The sequence below is a fragment of the Sturnus vulgaris genome, chromosome 2 (genome assembly GCF_052056855.1).
Source record: "Sturnus vulgaris isolate bStuVul1 chromosome 2, bStuVul1.hap1, whole genome shotgun sequence".
Classification (NCBI taxonomy): domain Eukaryota; kingdom Metazoa; phylum Chordata; class Aves; order Passeriformes; family Sturnidae; genus Sturnus; species Sturnus vulgaris.
The window spans coordinates 73,735,017-73,753,434 of record NC_142244.1 but is presented as its reverse complement, the minus strand read 5'-3'; the positions used below and the strand labels follow the sequence as shown (position 1 = coordinate 73,753,434).

Sequence of the window (18,418 nt, the reverse complement as noted above, 5' to 3'; positions counted from 1 at the left end):
TTTAAATCAGATATGTAAATAAGTGACAAGTAATTGATTTTTTAAAATTGGGAATCTACACAAAAATAATTCTGTTCTGTGAAAGTGTTGATCAATTAATTTTAAGTAATTATGTAATCTCACCTATGACTCCACTCTTTTCTAATTTCATCTTTACCATCCTCTGTTCCTTGCATTCCTTTAGCTTTTTCTTTATTATTTCTTTTAACTTAGCTCCTACAAGTTTGTTTTAGTTTCCAGCTGTAATCATCTTAGAAATAGTAAAACAGGCATATTTTGTTCTGAATTGCATAATGTGTTTGGCCAAGAGAAAGGAAAAATATGTTCTAGCCAAAGCATGACTGCCCCCATGATATGGAAAAGAGAAGTCTCTCTCGTTAGAGAGACAGAAGCATTCAGTAGCCCACATCCAGGTAGGTCTGAAACACCCTGTGATCGTCTACTGAGCTCCCACTTAGGTCTTGCAACCTTTCTGTCAGCTCTGCAGGTGCCTTCAGCATTCCAGAGAACTTCCAGTGGTGTGGGATGCCTGCTGGTGGGTGGCTGTTGCATACCTAGATGTGTGTTGACTGGGAAATATCAGGTACCTATTCTATCTGTAGTCATCTACATAATAATACCTAAATTAGTGTAACTGGAAAGGTGAATCCCATTCTGAGACGCCTAACTCAAGATATTTAAAGCAAAAGCTATTTCATCATCTTCTTTAACTGGATTCTTGACTGGAAGATACACATCCATGGGTTTTCAGTTGCTTACAGAAAGATGAGGGATCCTCCATTAGATATGCCTGTCTAGAATCCATTCTTTCTAAAGAAATAACAGTATTTTTAATATATAGTAATCTGAATTTGAGTTATAATTAAAGAAGCAAATACAGTATACTTTGGTTAGTATTTAAGATAAGGAATTATCCATCAAAAATAATGTATTTAAAGGTCTCTTTGTACACATACAGATGTTGTTTGATGCTGAAAATAAAAATTAAAATATACAAGGAGTGAAGGCATTTTAAGTACTTGATTTTGTGACTGCATTATTCATAGGAAACAAATAATCCTACGAAATATGTCCCTAATCCAAATCACACAAAAAATTTTAGGACTATGTGATTAAAATTCACAGCTAGGGAGACAAAGGAAGAAAAAGTAGTATTTATCTAAAAATACATTGATTGTTTTTTGATAAAATAGAAAAAAAATAGTTTTTATGTGTTCAGCACAAATAAATGAGCAGTAATGTTAAAATATAGTGCAAGTACATGATAAGCTCAGTGAGACATATATAGAGGTACATTCATGCTCTTATTTTTGCAGTTAAAATAACAAAGAGTAGAGAGAAGCCATAAAGTGCCCAAGGCTCTCATATTGTTATGAGTTTGAGGAGAACAAAGTGGTCTGCTGAGGACATCTGTCTTTCTGTTTCAGTGCAGACCCATAAGTCTTGCACTTAAACCTTGAAGAGAGAAGATCTTAACAAATCTCAAAAGAACTTGGTTCTGTAGTAAAAGAAGCATGTGTCCAAGTAATCTCATTGCAATTACGACTGCAGAAATTATTTTACTCTTAATTGGCTTCCACTGCAATAACTTCACCTCTCACAATGGTCAACCTACTGCAGAGCCAGGACTGGAGAGCACCTTTGTCTCCTAGTCACACTGGAGAGCACCTAGTTTCAAAGGACTACAAAATAAATCTAATGATAGAGATTGACCCATGTCCTGTTTCTAGAGAAAGACCATATTCTTAAATAATATATTAGTCGAATTTCTCAGGTTCTGTATTGAGGTAAAATGTTTTTTTGTTGTTGTTGGTTTTTTTTTTTCCTTTTCCAAGGCATTAACACGATACATAAATAAATGCCATTAAAATCATGGAAAGCTATGCCATTAAGAAACACTTCAAGTGTTGACATCGTGAACTCTGATTTTTCAAAGACATTTGTGAAGGTTCTAGTAAATATTTCCTGTAATGTCAGGAAACAAAAGGATTTGTGCACTATTTTGAAATGCAAGGGTTTGAAGTCCCACCTGGCACTTCCAAGAATTAAAAAAAAAAAAGGATTCATAGTTGAGCTCAAATTTTATTTCATCATCTGACTTTGCTATGTAACAATATCTTATCTTCAATATGTTAGGTGACATCATATAAGTAGGAGAAAGTAACTTTCTGTGACTTCAGCTAGAAATATTTTCTGACTGCATTCTCATAATTTGTTCTGTGCAGTTAGACAGACATGCCAGATGTGTGAGAATGGGCCTTTGATGTTGACAGTGAGGAGTGTGCCTCCCTCTGTCGACAAAGTAACAAATGCTAAGTTTCACTGCCAATATTCTCAAGACTATGTATAAAATTTATTGCAGGTATGCAACAGAGGCAAAAGTGTAATATGAGCCTGCGCCATTATCAGTGCATGGGGGTGTATGCAAAGAACTTTTCAGGTATAAGAAAGATCAGAATTCACAGAATCTGAATTTAGTATGTGTTCTGATACAATATAATAAAATTGCTAGATCAAAAGCCATTGACATTAATAACAGTCTTTCCAATGTTTACAGTAGGTATACTATCAGGTCTGCTATACATATGTACAGATTAAATGTATGTTATGTACAGAACTTAACTGGTTCCAAAAGCAAACCTGTCTTTACATAAAGGTTGAACTGTTAGAGAATACAATGCCCTCAGTCTGAAGATTCCTGTCACTTCAATGAAAAATGAATGAGATCCTTAAATGGTAGAGACAGAATGTTATTTTTTCAGAGAATAAAAAGGTGACTAGAAAGACTGTAAATGTATTTTGTATGTGTAAAGTATACTACCTAACACAGAAGTAGATTCTCAGAGTAATTAATATTGTTGATCAATAAATTACCTTTCAAATCACTTGGGCACATGAAGAGTATGCTTTTTGTCTGTTTTTCTGTGTATTTTGTCTGCAATTTATATTGCTCTCATCAAAGTGATGTTAAATCCAGGCATTATTTCTCACCACATAACTGAATTTTAAAACATTCATTATTTATACATGATTACTAATATTACATTCTTTAATTTTATAGTGCTCACTAATGAATTAATTATTTTGCTGAAAAGATTTTATTTTTTCATTTGTATTGTGATAAGTGTCCTAGGCAAGTTCTCTGTTTATTCATTTGAATTTCATTAACATACACATTCTAAAATATTTGCCATATACAACTTTGCAGGTTTTTTGCATAACTTTAGCCCATGAATAAATATGGACAAATCAGTGTACAAATAAATATATTTTTTGGTGATAATTGCTAGGAAAACAAAAAACAAAGCAAAGAAAAAAACATCACCACCTGCACAGAAATTATTAGATGCTTAGAAATATTTTGAAGTTATTTTAGAAACTTTCAAAGGGTAAATAAAATAGAATTAACAGTATATATATCCTAACGTTTTTGTACTATTACATTCCATTCCTTACTGTAACCACTTTTGCCATTCTTTATAATAAACTATTCTTGGATGACATCATGTGTCTCACGTAAGTTGCCACTAAATATAAATTGCATATCACTCTTAAGGCAAGGAAAAGCAGGTATAAAAACCTTGTCCTTTCTAAAATGTAGAAAGACAGAAAAATTAATTTGTAGAGAAACCATGTGAAAAATAACAATATAGAAAATTAAGTGAGCATAATTCAGTCTTTGTCTACAGATTAGTTTGAATGTGATGGCTATACAATATAAATATCTACTGAATACATATTAAAGCAGCAGTATTAAATTGCATTTGTAATTTTAAAAATTGTTTCTCTGCATAATATTTTTTTCACTCTGTAGCTTTTCAGTTGTTTTTTTAATACCTCTTTTTATACCTCTTTTTATCATAGGAACGATTGAAAACGAATATATTTTTTTATACCTGGCTGCCTGAGAGTAGGCACCATCAAACCATGTTTAAGTATTCAAGGAAATGGCCTGATTTTCTCAGATGGTAATAGCAATGGACACTTAAAACGCTTCTTGAACAGTAATGATAGGAGGGGTTTATGCATTATTTTATTGTTGTGATAAAGAAATATTTCTATATTAAATTTATTTCTATGATTTTAGGATCAAACTCAGCATTCCGAAAATAATAGATGCTTTTCCTGATCAATCTGGAAGGAGAGAGAGTAATTTTAGGAAGGTAAAATGTTTGTTTGAAAGCTAGGGTTATCTGCCTCCTTTCTTCTCTTTCAAACTCCTCTTTCCTTCTTGCACCATTTACAAGTTATTAAATTTTTCATTGTGCAGCTTGTGCATCTCCTGCTTGATCACTTGCCTTTCCTGGTGTCAGGTCAGCAGTTTCAAAAGCAAGGCCAGCTAAGCAGCTTGTATGTATACCAGTTCTGTTCACGGCAAAACAGAGCTACTCAAACCCCATTTTTGCAGGTAACTTATCAAAAGTGTTGACAGATTGTTAGGCAGCTCTTGAGGCCAAAAAGTAACAACAGCACTGTTATTCTTTCCATGAAGTAGAAGTATGATGGATCACAGTTGATTAAAATGACCCCAGAGTACTTTTGTTTCAATGCAGCAATCTATGGTCGCATGCTCACAGCACCTTGATATTGTCAGTTCTTAAGAGAAATCTAAGATTTCTTTTAAGTTTTTGTTGTTTTTCTGCATATATTTTGCATAGTAATAATAACTTGACTGTTGAAATAATTCAGAAAAAATACAGCTAGCCTGTCAGACAGACAGACTGCATGCTCCATACCCATACAAGAAATACCTACCTTGGATAGGCTTCCTCATATTCTTTGCTCCAAGATGTGGAAATCATATGTTATATAACTCCCTTTTTTGTTTCCTGCATCTGTGACAGCATTTCAAAGGAATTTTGATATAATGCTCATCACAAATGGCACAGAGCCCCGCAGGTCAGCTTCTGCTGCTTCTACAGAGCTCCATACAGGAGTAGCATCATTTTTAATGAACCTACACTAGCCAGATTATATAAATCTGATAAAATAATAAAACCAGCAATGAATGTGACACAACATCCTTCTGCTTACTCAATCTTACCAATGGAGAAAATGGACAGATATCATGAGAGGCGTATAGATGTTAAAATTGGAAAAATTTAATCGATATCTAACCTATTTCACATCAGCAGAACTTGACCCTTTCATTTATGAATTATCTCTATAATGAAGTAATTCAATCATAGCAGAGAGTTTAGTATAGCACCAAAAAATCATAGCACAAGAACATTATAGTTCCACAGTGTCATATGGTTTATTATCATACAATAAAGTCATAGTGCATGGCTGAAGAAAGGACAACACTTTATTAGTTTATTAATAAAGTTAAAATATCAATTACATTTTGAAGCATAACATTTTTACTTTGTAAACCAGCCACAAATGGTAAATACATTAATGTGTATAAATCATGCCAAATCCATTGTGGGCCTTTCTCTCCCAACTGATTATGGAGAGAACTTACCAAATATCTACCAAATGCACCTGCAGATAAGATGAAGTATTCATTGTAATACTTCAATTAGAAAAGAAATCAATAAAGAACTTTAGGAATTCATCACTATCTACCTATTATAAAGGTAATTCTCTATGATAAATTATTTATCAGCTAATGCCTAAACCAAAACCTAATAATCTGAAATTACACTCAGTGATTTAAGATAACCGTGTGACACTGCACTGAAATGGATTCGATGAAGTCACACAGTTTATTTTGGGGTCACAACTGTCAGGACGGCAGCGTTCAGCTGAGGGGTGTAGTGACATCTTCCTAAGCTTTTCCAGCTAAATTGCTGAGGCTATATTATGACTTTCCCCATCAGATGCCTCCTGCTGTATTTATTATGAAGACTGCCAGCCAAGTCATGAAAAACAGCTAAGAACTTTCTGGCAATATCTTTTTCCCAAGATACATGCAATTTTTCCAAATTGTATTATCCTGGGAAATTTTTTCTCATAAACTCAAGGACTCTATGATCTAGTTTTGTATCTTTTCAGAAGTTCCCTAGGAGATCAGTTAAAAAGATGTTACTTTTTAGAGAAGCCCAGATGAATGGAAATTAACTTTCCTTCCTTATGCTAAGTAAGGCTAGCAGCAGAACAAAAAGTCATGCATGGCTGACACTGAAGTGTAGTACAGATCTATTTTATACATAATACATTGATGACATTTTTCAGAAGCTGTTCATTCTGTTATTCCTGTAGTGCTGCTGAGGTCTGTGGAACTTTGTATCTCCCTGCATATCTTACAGTCATGTTGGCAAGTATTACCCAGGTGCAGTCTTACCTTATACAGCTGGATGTTACAATATTGTGTAATTCTTCATGGTTTTTAGAAACTGGATTTTCTTTCATTTCCCTAGCCCTAAAAGGACTTTTATATCCTACCATACAATTGTGACAAACAAATCTCTACCAGTTGGGATAAGTAAATAAATTTTTTCTTCCCATTTTCCTCCCCATTTTCCCATTTTAAATTACCTGTAACTGCATTTTTGGAACTAAAGGGGATACTATATACATATATATGCATACATATAAACATACAGATAGATAACAGACATTCTGTGTACATGTGGGTGCTTGCACAGACAAAATAAAAACAGAGAAAAAAAAAGTAGTTTAATGTTTAGCAATGGAGAAAGAGATTTTAAAGAGTTGAAATCCTCAAAATTTTACAGTAGCTACAATGAAAATACTGTTTTTGAAAATATACATCTTCATGCTCTTTTGTGTTCAGTTATTTCCTGTCTGGATTCTGCTGAATTTGGGATTCAGAGCTGACCTCTCAGCAAAGCTCTGTGGCACCCTGAGTTGTCATGTAAAGAATACTCCTCACAGTAAGAAAAAGTGGAACTTATTTAGTTGTTTCACAATAAAAAAGATATTAAGAAAAATAATACATAGCCATGAAGCTTTCTAGAAAAAAAGAAATATATAATCCATTGTATATAGTTTACAAATGCTAGTGAAAGGTAGCGTTTATGTGGTCATATTTCTACAGCTACATTCATATTTGAAACAACTTATGTTGGCACAGTAATTTTTTTATTTTTTTTTTTAACATTAAAGAATATGTATACAGGAAAGCTCACACAGTATTTGATTATAAAAAATTATGAAAATGGAAATTTTATGAACATAACAGCAAAACTATGGTGAATTCCTCCAAGTGGCACATCAAGAAAGAGGCTTTGAAATTCTACAGACTTCAGACCTCTGCCTATTAGGTAGAAAACAGATGTATCACAACCCAAATAGTCAGCTTCTGGAAATACAGTGTTTCTACTGATAACACTGATGTTGGAATATAAAAGAAAAATGTAGCTGGTGTTTTTAATGATGTGCAAAACAGGTGCAAAATACTTTTTTCTGTGGGTAAGACTGTCCAGATGGTGCTCATTAGAAGCAGCAACAGATAATACCCTTTCTGACACTTTCCTTCCTCATATATCAGTTAGTGTCCCAAAAGTGGAAATAATGGACAGTAAAAAAGGAGTTGGACTCAGAAGTTTCAGAGAATATGCATTGTTCCCCACTGGCATGCCGTGGATGACAATTACTGCAAATATGTGAGGAGGTCTGGGGAAGATTCAGGACTGACTTTTCTCTTTCCAGCCTTTTCTTTGTGGATACTGACTGAATTGACTGGTTGTGGAGGGAAAGAATATGTTCTGCTAGGGGACAACATGTGATTGACTTAATTGGTTGTAATTTAACATCTGAAAGTTAGACATCTAAAATCTGAGCCAGGCATTTTAGAATCCCTTTATAGTTAATGGAGAAAAATAGGCTCCTCCAGGGATATTCATCTGTTCTATCTTATGATGAGATTAATGACTCTCTAGAGGTGCCTGTTCCTTTCCATTAGCTATAAAGGGAACAACCACAGTCATAGTACTCCCTAGGATATGGTGGGGATATTTTACTATAACTGGGCATTCTCCTTGGAGAGCAAAAGTTGCTATAATTTTTTTCTCAAGGCTCAGTATACTCAAGATTATGTTCCAGTTTGTTGAGACAACATGCACTGAATCTGCTTGCACAAGTGAAACTGAGAACAGTTTCACTGTTTCTAAGAATCTTTGTAGCCTGAGGACAGCACTTTCATTCCAACACATACACATACACACACACACACGCATTTTGTGCTGGGTTAAAATTCAACTTCTACAGATATACATGAGGGACAGTCAAGAGATAGAAATAGGATGCCATGTATGTCTAATGTGTAATGGCCTGGATGCTTCTTGCTAACTGAGATTTCACACACTTCAAATGAGCAGGATTTTTACAGGGGCCAGTGGCCATACCCAGTAAAGGAGCATGAATATATTTGCATGATTTGGCATCAGAAAAGATAAACATACCCTGTCCACACTTTTAATCATTCTGTACTGTGTTTGTTCTAGTAGCAATGTGTCTGTGCTATTGCAACACTCTGTCTATGCACCGAACATGCCTTAAATTTCAGAGGGCTCCTGCAGAGCTGTGCCATGGCTCAGGCAGGCTGATGCACTGATGGACCTGCCTGGCTTCAGGGTCCCTCAGGCCAAAACCTGTAGCTGCTTGTAGCCAGCCATAATCACATCTCTCATCTACGACTGACTTAAAGCCAGCTGCTGCTCCTAAATGTGAAACTGAATTTTTGAATTTACCATGCTGTAGTCTAAAAACAGAATACATAGCCATTTCTTAGACTTGTATTTTTGCCAGCAGCCCCAGTTTTTGCCTTGATTACCCTGCAGAGCATCTTCCGTCTTGACAGGACTGAGCAGCTCAAACCTGTCAACTCAAAACGAGCAGCTCAAGAGTGCTCAATGTTTGGTGTGATCTTGATAGTTTTCTAAAATAGAGACGATCCCTCTTTTCAACAAATTAGCTTAACATTTAGAATTAAGAACACAGGAATATAAAGGCAAAACCAAACCAAACAAACCCATATATTTCCTTCAGCATCTGAGGGATTCAAGATCTTACAGAGCTTTCTAGATACAATTCTACTAATTTGTCTACTACTCTGAGATGCAAAAGGGCTGTGATGCACACACCAAGGACAAGAAATGGCTTATAATGCAGTCTGCAACCTCATTTCTGATGCCCTTCTTTCTGAGGAAATCCACGTCTCCCCAGGGAGTGGACTGTGCTGGGTGGATTGTTTCAGCAGCTCACAGACAGCTCCCTGGGGTCTTTATGCTCAGAGCTCCCCTCTTGTCTCATAGCAGGAGAAATCCAAGGCTAAAGTGGGGGAACAAGTTTTTTTCCCTCGACTGGCAACTTCCAGCTTTGTGATGGGAATGAGTGTGGCTCCTTAGGCCTCAAAGGCTTAGAAAACTTGCTGGAATACTAGAAATATCTAGGAAATATCTAGCATAGTCAATGTCAAATTCTCCTCACAGACATTGAGTAAAAATCTCAAAATCTTTATGGAAGATAAGACTGCAGGAATGACATTGAAATGCACATGCTTCTACCAGTCCCTTGTACTTACCTTGTACTTATTAATTTTTTAAATAATTTTCATGTAGCTTTTTATAGCTTTCACATAAACATTCCTCCAATTAAAATATGAACAAATAAGATATGTAGAATATTGTATAAGGAAATAAGTATTTAATAATTTTAATATTGTCCCTCCATGAAAGGATAATAACCAAAGTATTTTTCAAAATCCTGATGATTAGTGCATGTTTCTTAGTGGTGAAATTAGGGTAGATCTTCTGGCTAAAAGAAAAAAAATAGTGTGTACTTTGACTGTGGATAACTAAGAAATTTTGTTAAGATGTAGGTCATTAACTTCCTGCTAATCTGCATCTACAGGAGGGCTGAACCTACAAAGACAGACTAAGAAAGTTTGGGTTCAGCCTGGAGAAGACTGCATGGAAACTTCATAACAACTTTTCAGTATCTGAAGGTCACCTACAGGGATGATGGAGAGGGACTCTTTGTCAGGAACTGTAGGGATAGGACGAGGAGTAATTGGGAAAAACTGAAAGAGAGGAAATTTAGGTTAGATATGGGGAAGAAATTCTTTACTTTGAGGATGGTGAGACACTGGAACAGGTTGCCCAGGGAGGTTGTGGCTGCCCCAGCCCTGGCAGTGTTCGAAGCCTTGAGCAACCTGGTCTAGGAGGAGGTGTCCCTGCCCTTGGCAAGGTGGGTTGTGACTAGATGACATTTAGGGTACATTCCAACCCCTTAACATTCTATGATGCTATGATTTTACAGGATCTATTAAGGTGAAATAAAATAGGAATGCTAGTCTAAAATACTACACAGAAATTATAAACATTCTCTGGAAGATCAGTGGTAAAACTAACTAAGTTAAGTAATACAACTTTGAGAAAGCACACTGCTAGATGTGCTTGAATGATAAACTGGAGTCTTATTATCTGGATTTAACAATGCTGGAAAATCCTTTAAACGCTTTGCTTTACTAAGGTTTTGAAATAGTATTTTAATTGAATCAGTTGTCCTTGTATTACAGAAAGACAAAATTTTATTGATGAAAGGGCCAAAAGTGACCTGCAGTGAAGAGATACCCTGATCCAGACAATCCCTTTATCGTGCTGCTACTACTGGCAGCAGCATGTTGAGAACGTGCTTTTATTTTGAATTTATTAGAATTAGTGAGACTCCAGATTGCTCCGATTCATTTAGAAGAAGCTTAGTTCCATTATACTGGTTTATCGCTCATGCAGCAGGGTCTGTAGATGTCTAATCTAGTAATTATCACACTATCTTCCTTGGCCTCTATTAAGAAACCCAGAGCCAGTTTTCAAAAGGGGATGAAGCAAGAAACGTTGTTTTTAATCTGCCTGATCTGAATTTTCCACTCTGCAGGGCAAAGGGGAGGGGTGGGGAAGGGGGATGGGAGAGAGAGAAGGCAAGGCAGGGAAAAGGGAAAAAAGGAAAGGAAAAAAGGTCTTGTTTCGTGTTTTCATGGAGCAATTGCTTGAGAGTTTTTGAACCGACTTTGCAATATTAGAAGCTTATTTTCTCACATAAAATAGCGTTTTAGCATTAATTCAGTATTTCTACTATTGCGGCAGTGAATAGTCACAAAACATTTTGCTCTTTCTGGCACCTGCGTGAAGCTGTGACTTATGAATATGCTAATGAGTCTGCAACCAGAACTGGCTGGGGTTCAACACTGGCACACAATTAGAGCTCAGGCTACCAGCACTGCTGGGAGCCCAACTGCAGAAAGTAATATTTAGATTGTCAATCCAACATAATGCACTTTGTTTGCAACGGAGGGTTTAAAAACAACAGATGAAAGTTATCCTGTGAGGACACAGGGAAACTTTTAATTTTAAGTCCTTTTTGTTAAAATTCTGGATGGTAATTATCCAGTTTAAATCCTTGGCATCACAAAAGATGGTCCTTGTAGCACATTATATATTTTAACAGAGGAAAATAGAAGAGGAAAATATACTATTAATGAATACTCCACTTAATTATGTTTAGACTACATTTCCCTCACAACATCCATATGTCTGTTAGCCTTGAATGCTGAAAAACAGTTTCTTGCAGTGCATACAGAAATGTCTTCTATATAACTTCTGGAATTTATGCTTTTAATATCAGAAGAAGCTGTACTGTCTATGGGCAAGATATATGAACTAGGCATCAAGCATACAGGCAATTGTTTCCACTTACAGCACATTTCTAAAACAAAAAAACATATCCTTAGACTTAGAAATATGAACATCAATATCAAAAGTTTAAATTGCCATGATTCACTGTGACAATACCTGGTTGGAGAGTAAATCCATATAGCTTCAGAAATCAGCACTCCTAGATTCTACTTATGCTATTAAATTGAAGACCATAAGACTCAGAGTGTTTAGAAAACAATTAATATATATTTTTAAAATTGTGATATAGCTTCAGATGAAAGATTATATCTATTTTTAAGTGTATTCACAAATAATTCTTTGTTTTATTTGATTTTGATTTTGATATTGATAGGTTAAAAATTGATATGGCTTTACCTAGACAATGAGAATTGATATCGAAATATCCTCTAGACGCTATTTCCGTCTGGCAGGCAACTCATAATTAGAAAATGCTCAGATAGAAATAATTTCTAACAATTCTTATAGTTTTGAGTTCTGCAAATCCTTTGCTCCCAAGCAAACATTTTATCAGAAATGAATGATATACCATGCTCGAAGGGCATCCATATGAGCTTTCAGTTTCACAGAAAATGTATCAGATAGAAGAATTGTTTTACAGAGCAGTGTAATTCCAGACACAGTGAGAGGCCAAGCTAGTGCTTCTACTTTGGTATTTTTCTACAAATTACACACAACAACAATTTTCAGCCTTGTGTTTCTTAATGTAACTGGCTCAGATCTCTTATGATGTCTATTCTTCCTAAAACCTGATCTTCTTTCTTTAGTTCTACTTATCATATTCCATGGCAGATGGTTTACTTCAGTGTGTACCAACACCCCCCTCCCCCCCCAAAAAAGACACTTCTGAGAAATCCTATGAGACAAATATTACTGTGTAGGCTTGCACATGGTCGTTACAAACAACTAAAATCTTCATCCTAAAGAACCAGAATTTTCCACCTTTGTCTCAAAAATATCTGTTTATTTACCAGTCTAGTCTCCCCAGTTATATTTTTTTTAAATATGTTGCATGTTTGAAAGAGCAGCACATTCCATTTATTTCTTTCAGAAGCTGCAAGTCAGTCAGCTTTACCACAAAATGCTCTCCAAAACACCTTGGAAGTTGCTGGATTTCCAGTTCAAATGTGTCTGCACAATATAGCAGTTACTTTGTGACTATTGAAGTAAATTTTAGTACCTTGGAATAGGAAATCCACTTTTTTTCTGTCTGCCCTGACAGTAGTGATTATTTTACTGTGATATGTCTGCATAACCATGACATTTGCAGGTTCAAGTTGCAAGGATTTTACCTTGTTAGTTGTATTATTAGCAAGCTATGTAGTTTAATAGTTTCCACTAATACATAATAACATGTAAAAATAATTTTTGAATTGCATAGGGAAAATGAGGAGTTACAGGGAATAATATCACACTCTTTTGCAAAATCTTAAATAACTTTTTCCCAAAGAATAACATTTAAACTAGAAAGAAAACAACAAGGAAACTTCTCCGTGTTTTCCATCAGTATGATTACTGCTAAGTTAAGTTCTTTATGTCTTTGTGTGCAAGAGCAGAGGTATGTGTTTTAGGAACTGTCTTTGGGAGAAACGTTGTGTTCTTGCTTTTTTTTTCCTTGAATTGACAAGTTTGATAACTTGGTTTGTCAGATTGTTGTCTTCCAGATCTCTGATGTCATCAGGTGAATAAGTTTTAAAAGGGTTTAACATCGCAATTGCATTAACAGTAGTCATAAACAAGCCACTTTAGGCTGAACCCCAGACAGCAGAAATACAGCTATATGTAACTACAACCCTGTGAGCAACAGGTTAATTAAAATATCTATGTACATAAAGTGCATATGATAGATATGCCTGAAATACACAGTCTCAGGACAGACACCTGAACTAAAGAAGAAAGATGCCTTCGTGGTAGTTCCATATACTTCTAATTTATATTTTTTTCGCTACACTTTAATATTTGTTACTGCAATGGTGTGGAGAGCTCAAAGGTGACTTACACACTCACAACTGTAAGAACAAAGGAGAAGAATCAAAGACAGCAGCAAGATGCCTTTCAGCCTCAGGTACATCTCACAGAACAAGTATAACCTTCAGCTCTGCCAAAGATCTAAGCCTTCACCCAGTTTAGCTTTCTCAGATGTATTTCATTTAGCTGTTCTTTTGTTTTCCTTACTGATAAATCCAAGCAGTATTCTTTTCCCCATTGTACCACAGATGGAAATAAACTTCATTAAAAGGGATTTGGAAAAAAAAAAAAAAAAAAGAAGGAGGAAGGATCCAGGATCCAGTTCTCATGGTAGATCCCTGTATGTTTCTATGTGTGTAATTTACATAGTAAGGCTCAATAAAGATAAGATTTTAAAAAAAACAAAGACTTTGGTAGGAAAAGCAAGTGACTTTTTTTTTTAAAGTTTTCTCACAGACAAAGATAAAAAACTTTTCCTCCATTCAGAGGTGAGAGAAAAAAAACCAAACAAGATATTCTAGTTTGTAAATAATTTAAAAATAATTTTGTCATCTTTTATTCCAGCATTAAAATTCTCAAAAATAATTAAAATTAAAGGTAAAAAATTAGGTAGGAATGTACCTAATGCACCTCAGTAAATTTAAGAATACTCTTAAGGTTTTCACTTTATTAAATGGGAAATTCTTTATTTTATATTTATTTTATTTATTCAGGCTGCTTGGAAAGTTAACACTATTTCTTTGAAGTAGAAAAATGATCATGTACTGAGTAAGGTAAGAAAAAAATTACTTGGTGATCTAGTGATAAGATTCTTCCCTACGTCTATTAAAACAAAAAATGTTACATTACATAAAATGGGCTAGTAAGAGTAAATTCTATTGCACCATTAAGTTGATACAGTATCTGAGCTGTAAAACCTCCACTGGTGTGGTATACTTGCACTTTTAAATTTTATTTATAAATACTGTTTTATTGTTTGAGCACTGTGTCATAAGACATGCAGCTAGAGAAACCCTCTTTCCATCACTGAAAACCTGACTGTCAAAAAGAATCTTAAATCTTGTGTAAAATTAAGGAAGTAGCTCATCCTCCAATAGACTGAACAGGTTGTTTGAGAGGAGGTTTCCCCGTCTGTCAGGCTGTCTGTTTGCAATTTAGCTGTAAGCAGTGGCATTAACTCTGTACTTATAATGTCTTCTTACAATACCTACAATAGTAAGGTTAAAAACTAGAGTTATGTAGCTTATAATATACATACATTAGAAAATTCCTTTTTCTCCTTTTTTTTTTTTTTTTTTAAGTTGACCCAGTGCTCTTTTGAAGTTTTGAATTTTGTGATTCTACAACAGTTTTGATACGTAGTAGAAATTTTCTGCGGGAAGACTGAGGATAAAATCCTTTCTTGTATACCTGGCTTTAAATTAACATATATTCAGATAGGATGCCTGCAATAAAGAGCGTATAGCTTGCTTATGTGATAAGAACATGGTTAAAGATTGTCTCATACTTTCTGTCAACGATTTCAATAGTAATGGAATGTTGGTATTTCAGTATTATACTGTCTTGATATTTAATATTAACCTTCATTGCATAAAAGACAGGGGAATTTTTATCAAGAACAATTTTAATAACAAATTTTAAAAGAAGCTGGATTGCAAATGTACTTTAATCACTTTGGTTTCATGTAGTTCAGCCATTAAAACTACTCAGCAAATGCAACCGTTGAAGAATTGGTTAGCAAACATCTGAAGTCTACATTGAAGAACTGGTGGGCACTAGAGTCTACAGGGAAGACAAAAGAAACATCATTCAAAACCCCTGAGAACAGACCACCACACTACCCCGTGTTCATGGAAAAAGGTATGACTATGTGGAAATAGAAGGTAAAAAAATAAAATTCCTGCCCACTCACACTTGTTTTTTCTGATGGCACCTTAATTTAATGAAGAAGGTTTATTACTGGTTAATAGCCAATATGGTTTCTCCCAGCTTGCAAAATCTTGTAATACTCCCCCAGAAGTCTCTGAATCCTTCCACAATCAAAGTGGACCCCAAGGCATGCAATGTGTACACTACATTTCATGCTGCAAAAATATACCAGTTTTCATGCTATTATTCACACTGTGAACTGTAAAACCACATCTATTTTGTCATTCATTCACAGGACCCAGAGAAAACCCAGGGCATAACCCATGCACAGAGGAATGCGCTCTGCCTTCCCAGACCAGCATCTGGGATCCACTCCTCCTCTTCTGCTCTTTTTAATCCTCAGTTGAGCACTACTGATGTAGTCAGCATGAGTGCTGATTCAGTCTTGCCTAAGTCACAGATCTCCCCTCTAATGAACTGCTGTGAAAGTTTCTTGGCACTATAAAGATTATCACCGCTAAAATCATCCCATTTCCTTTTGCTGTCCTAGCTTTTCTACAGGCTGCCAATCTGCGAGTTCACTAATTAAAAGTGATAATTCTTACATGGCAGTTTCCTTCTCTCAGGATCCAAAAAGGAAAAAATTTATCTCCAAATTGATGTACTTACAATCCAAGTGTCTGTGTGAGTACAGCCTCAGTAATGAGAAATGTTATGGGCTAGGTGAGGCAGTTAAAGGAAGAAGATAGCAGAAACAGAGAAGGATCAGGATAGGGTAACACCTGAAAAAAAAAATCAGTGTATAATTTCATCTAAGTTTTCTTGCAAATTTGGATGCCACCCAGTTTTTAATAGCCAATCTAATTTCTGATCTAATTCTGGCACTACACACTTGAATTTCTACTTATTTAGCCTAAATTATAGGTAATTATACAGACCACAATACTCCAAGAAAAGATAAAGTAAGACAGTATTCAGTTAAAATCAATCATGTTTCATATGGTAATCCCAGAATTTAGCAGATACTTATTATCACATTTCATGAGGGCAGATGTTCTCTTGAGGGTCTTAGTTTTGAACCAACAGTTATGCCTTTCTTTTTTTTTGCCAGCAAAGTAGGTAGATATAAATTGAAAGCATATAGGTATTGCAGCTGAAGAATTGTTCTTTCTAAGCATCCATTTTTCTGCCTTTGACCACACTTAAGACACATAATGTTCTGTTTAAAAAGAAAAACATTCTGTTTTCTTGTCGACTTGCCATTTTTAAGAGAGGAACTGATGTTTACTGTCCAAGAAAGACCTGAATTCCTCCAAGAATTTCTCTTTTTGCTGTCATCTTGATAGTCTCTAGCTTTCAAAGTGGGCAAATCTGTGATACTTTATTGGCCTAAACTATGTGATATATTATTTTTATGTGGTCCACTACAAAAATTTTATATTTCTCAATGCACTTGGCTATGGTTTAAACTTTTGCTATGATACCTATTTAAAAGAAGGATCTTCTGGTTTTATGCTTTTCAATTGCTTTGGTTTTGTATGCAGGTGAGTTTTTCTTTCTCTCTCTCTTTTTAAAATTTAATTAACTTACAGCTGCAATAAGTGCATCAAGCCATTGGTACGCAACAGAAACATTCAAGAACTCATGATCACTGAACTTCTAACATGAGTAAACCTGATATTTGTATGGCTTATAATGTATAATTGAAAATAGAAAATTATGCAAATGGGAAATAATGTTTGCATGACCTATGTGCTATAATCACACCATTTCAAAGCAAAATGAAAATACTTTTCCTGAGTTTGTATATGTGTAGAAGGCATTGATGAAAGCTACATAAAAATATCACACTGTAGTATAGTGAATTGCTATCATTGATGGGAAAATGGAATTTGAAGAGGGCTACTGATATTAGTCCTGTGTAGAATCAGGATGAATTATTCAAAGAGCAGAATGTACGAACAGCCTTGCCAGATCCTGCAGCAGGTCAGTCAGGTCAGATCCACAAGTTTTACAAGTGCAATAGTGTTAGCACATGAAAGAGAAGAAGTATACGTACAAGCAGGTAGCATTGCATTTCAGCATAGTGTTTTACCACCAAATATGCTGTGAGGGCTTTGCAGATTTGATTGTATCTGTATTTGAATCTCTCAAAGCAAATTTCTTCCATGATTTCTTTTATAATGATATGTTAGAACTATTTAAACTTTCTGCAAAAGTCTCAAAGTAGCACATTCCAGAACTGAACTATACATTGCACTGCCTGCAGAGATGTTCCCTGCTGTTTCTTCTGAATAAGCAACCTGCTAGTTTTATTTGATGCCTGCTAGTTCTTATATTAGGAGCTGTAAACAATTGCTTACTCACGGCTTTTATATGGTATGCATGGTAAAAGCTATTATCCCAATTCTTCACCTTTGTCGGTCCCTTCACAGACTGAGGTGTCCAGCCCATCTATTTGCTCCTTTTGCTAAAATTTTAGTGATACCAAAGATGTTATAGGCTGTAAGCATCAGCTTCAGGCTTTTATGAGGGACCTCAGCAACTCTGGTCTAGTCTGGGTAGCTATTAACTACCCCACATTATTAAAATACTCAAAGTATAGCTACTTGGGAAAGATTTACAGACACACACACCTCCATATAATGACAATATTAAGCTGTAGAAAGCAATGTCCTGGAAAATCTGGCAACTTTGTATGCACAGGCAGCATTCACATGAATAGCTTTTAAAACCTGGGATCTTGATGTGTGAAAAGTGTAGTTTGGATGAACATCTGTTATGAGCAATTTTTAATAAACCTGTATGAGATGCAGGTAATGCATCAGATGACTAGGAGGTGAAAAGCTTCTTAAGAGAGACTTGTGAAGTGTGTGCTGTCTGAGTCCAATGGCTAATAACTTAACACAGGTCACTGATTTCTGGGAAGCAGACTGCAG

The 18,418-nt window shown here is 35.2% G+C and overlaps 1 long non-coding RNA gene across 3 annotated transcripts in view; it reads left to right on the top strand.

The window, feature by feature from the left end:
• Nucleotides 1-18,418, top strand: part of LOC148224852 (uncharacterized) — a 75,056-nt gene that overhangs the window by 22,475 nt on the left and 34,163 nt on the right. Inside the window, exons 2-3 of one of the 3 annotated variants that reach the window (XR_015801549.1) lie at nt 14,324-14,383; nt 15,299-15,470. This is a non-coding gene — a long non-coding RNA (uncharacterized LOC148224852). Of the gene's footprint in view, nt 1-10,883; nt 14,384-15,298; nt 15,471-18,418 lie in introns of those variants that run through there. The other 2 variants (XR_015801548.1, XR_015801550.1) reach the window with 2 other exon arrangements.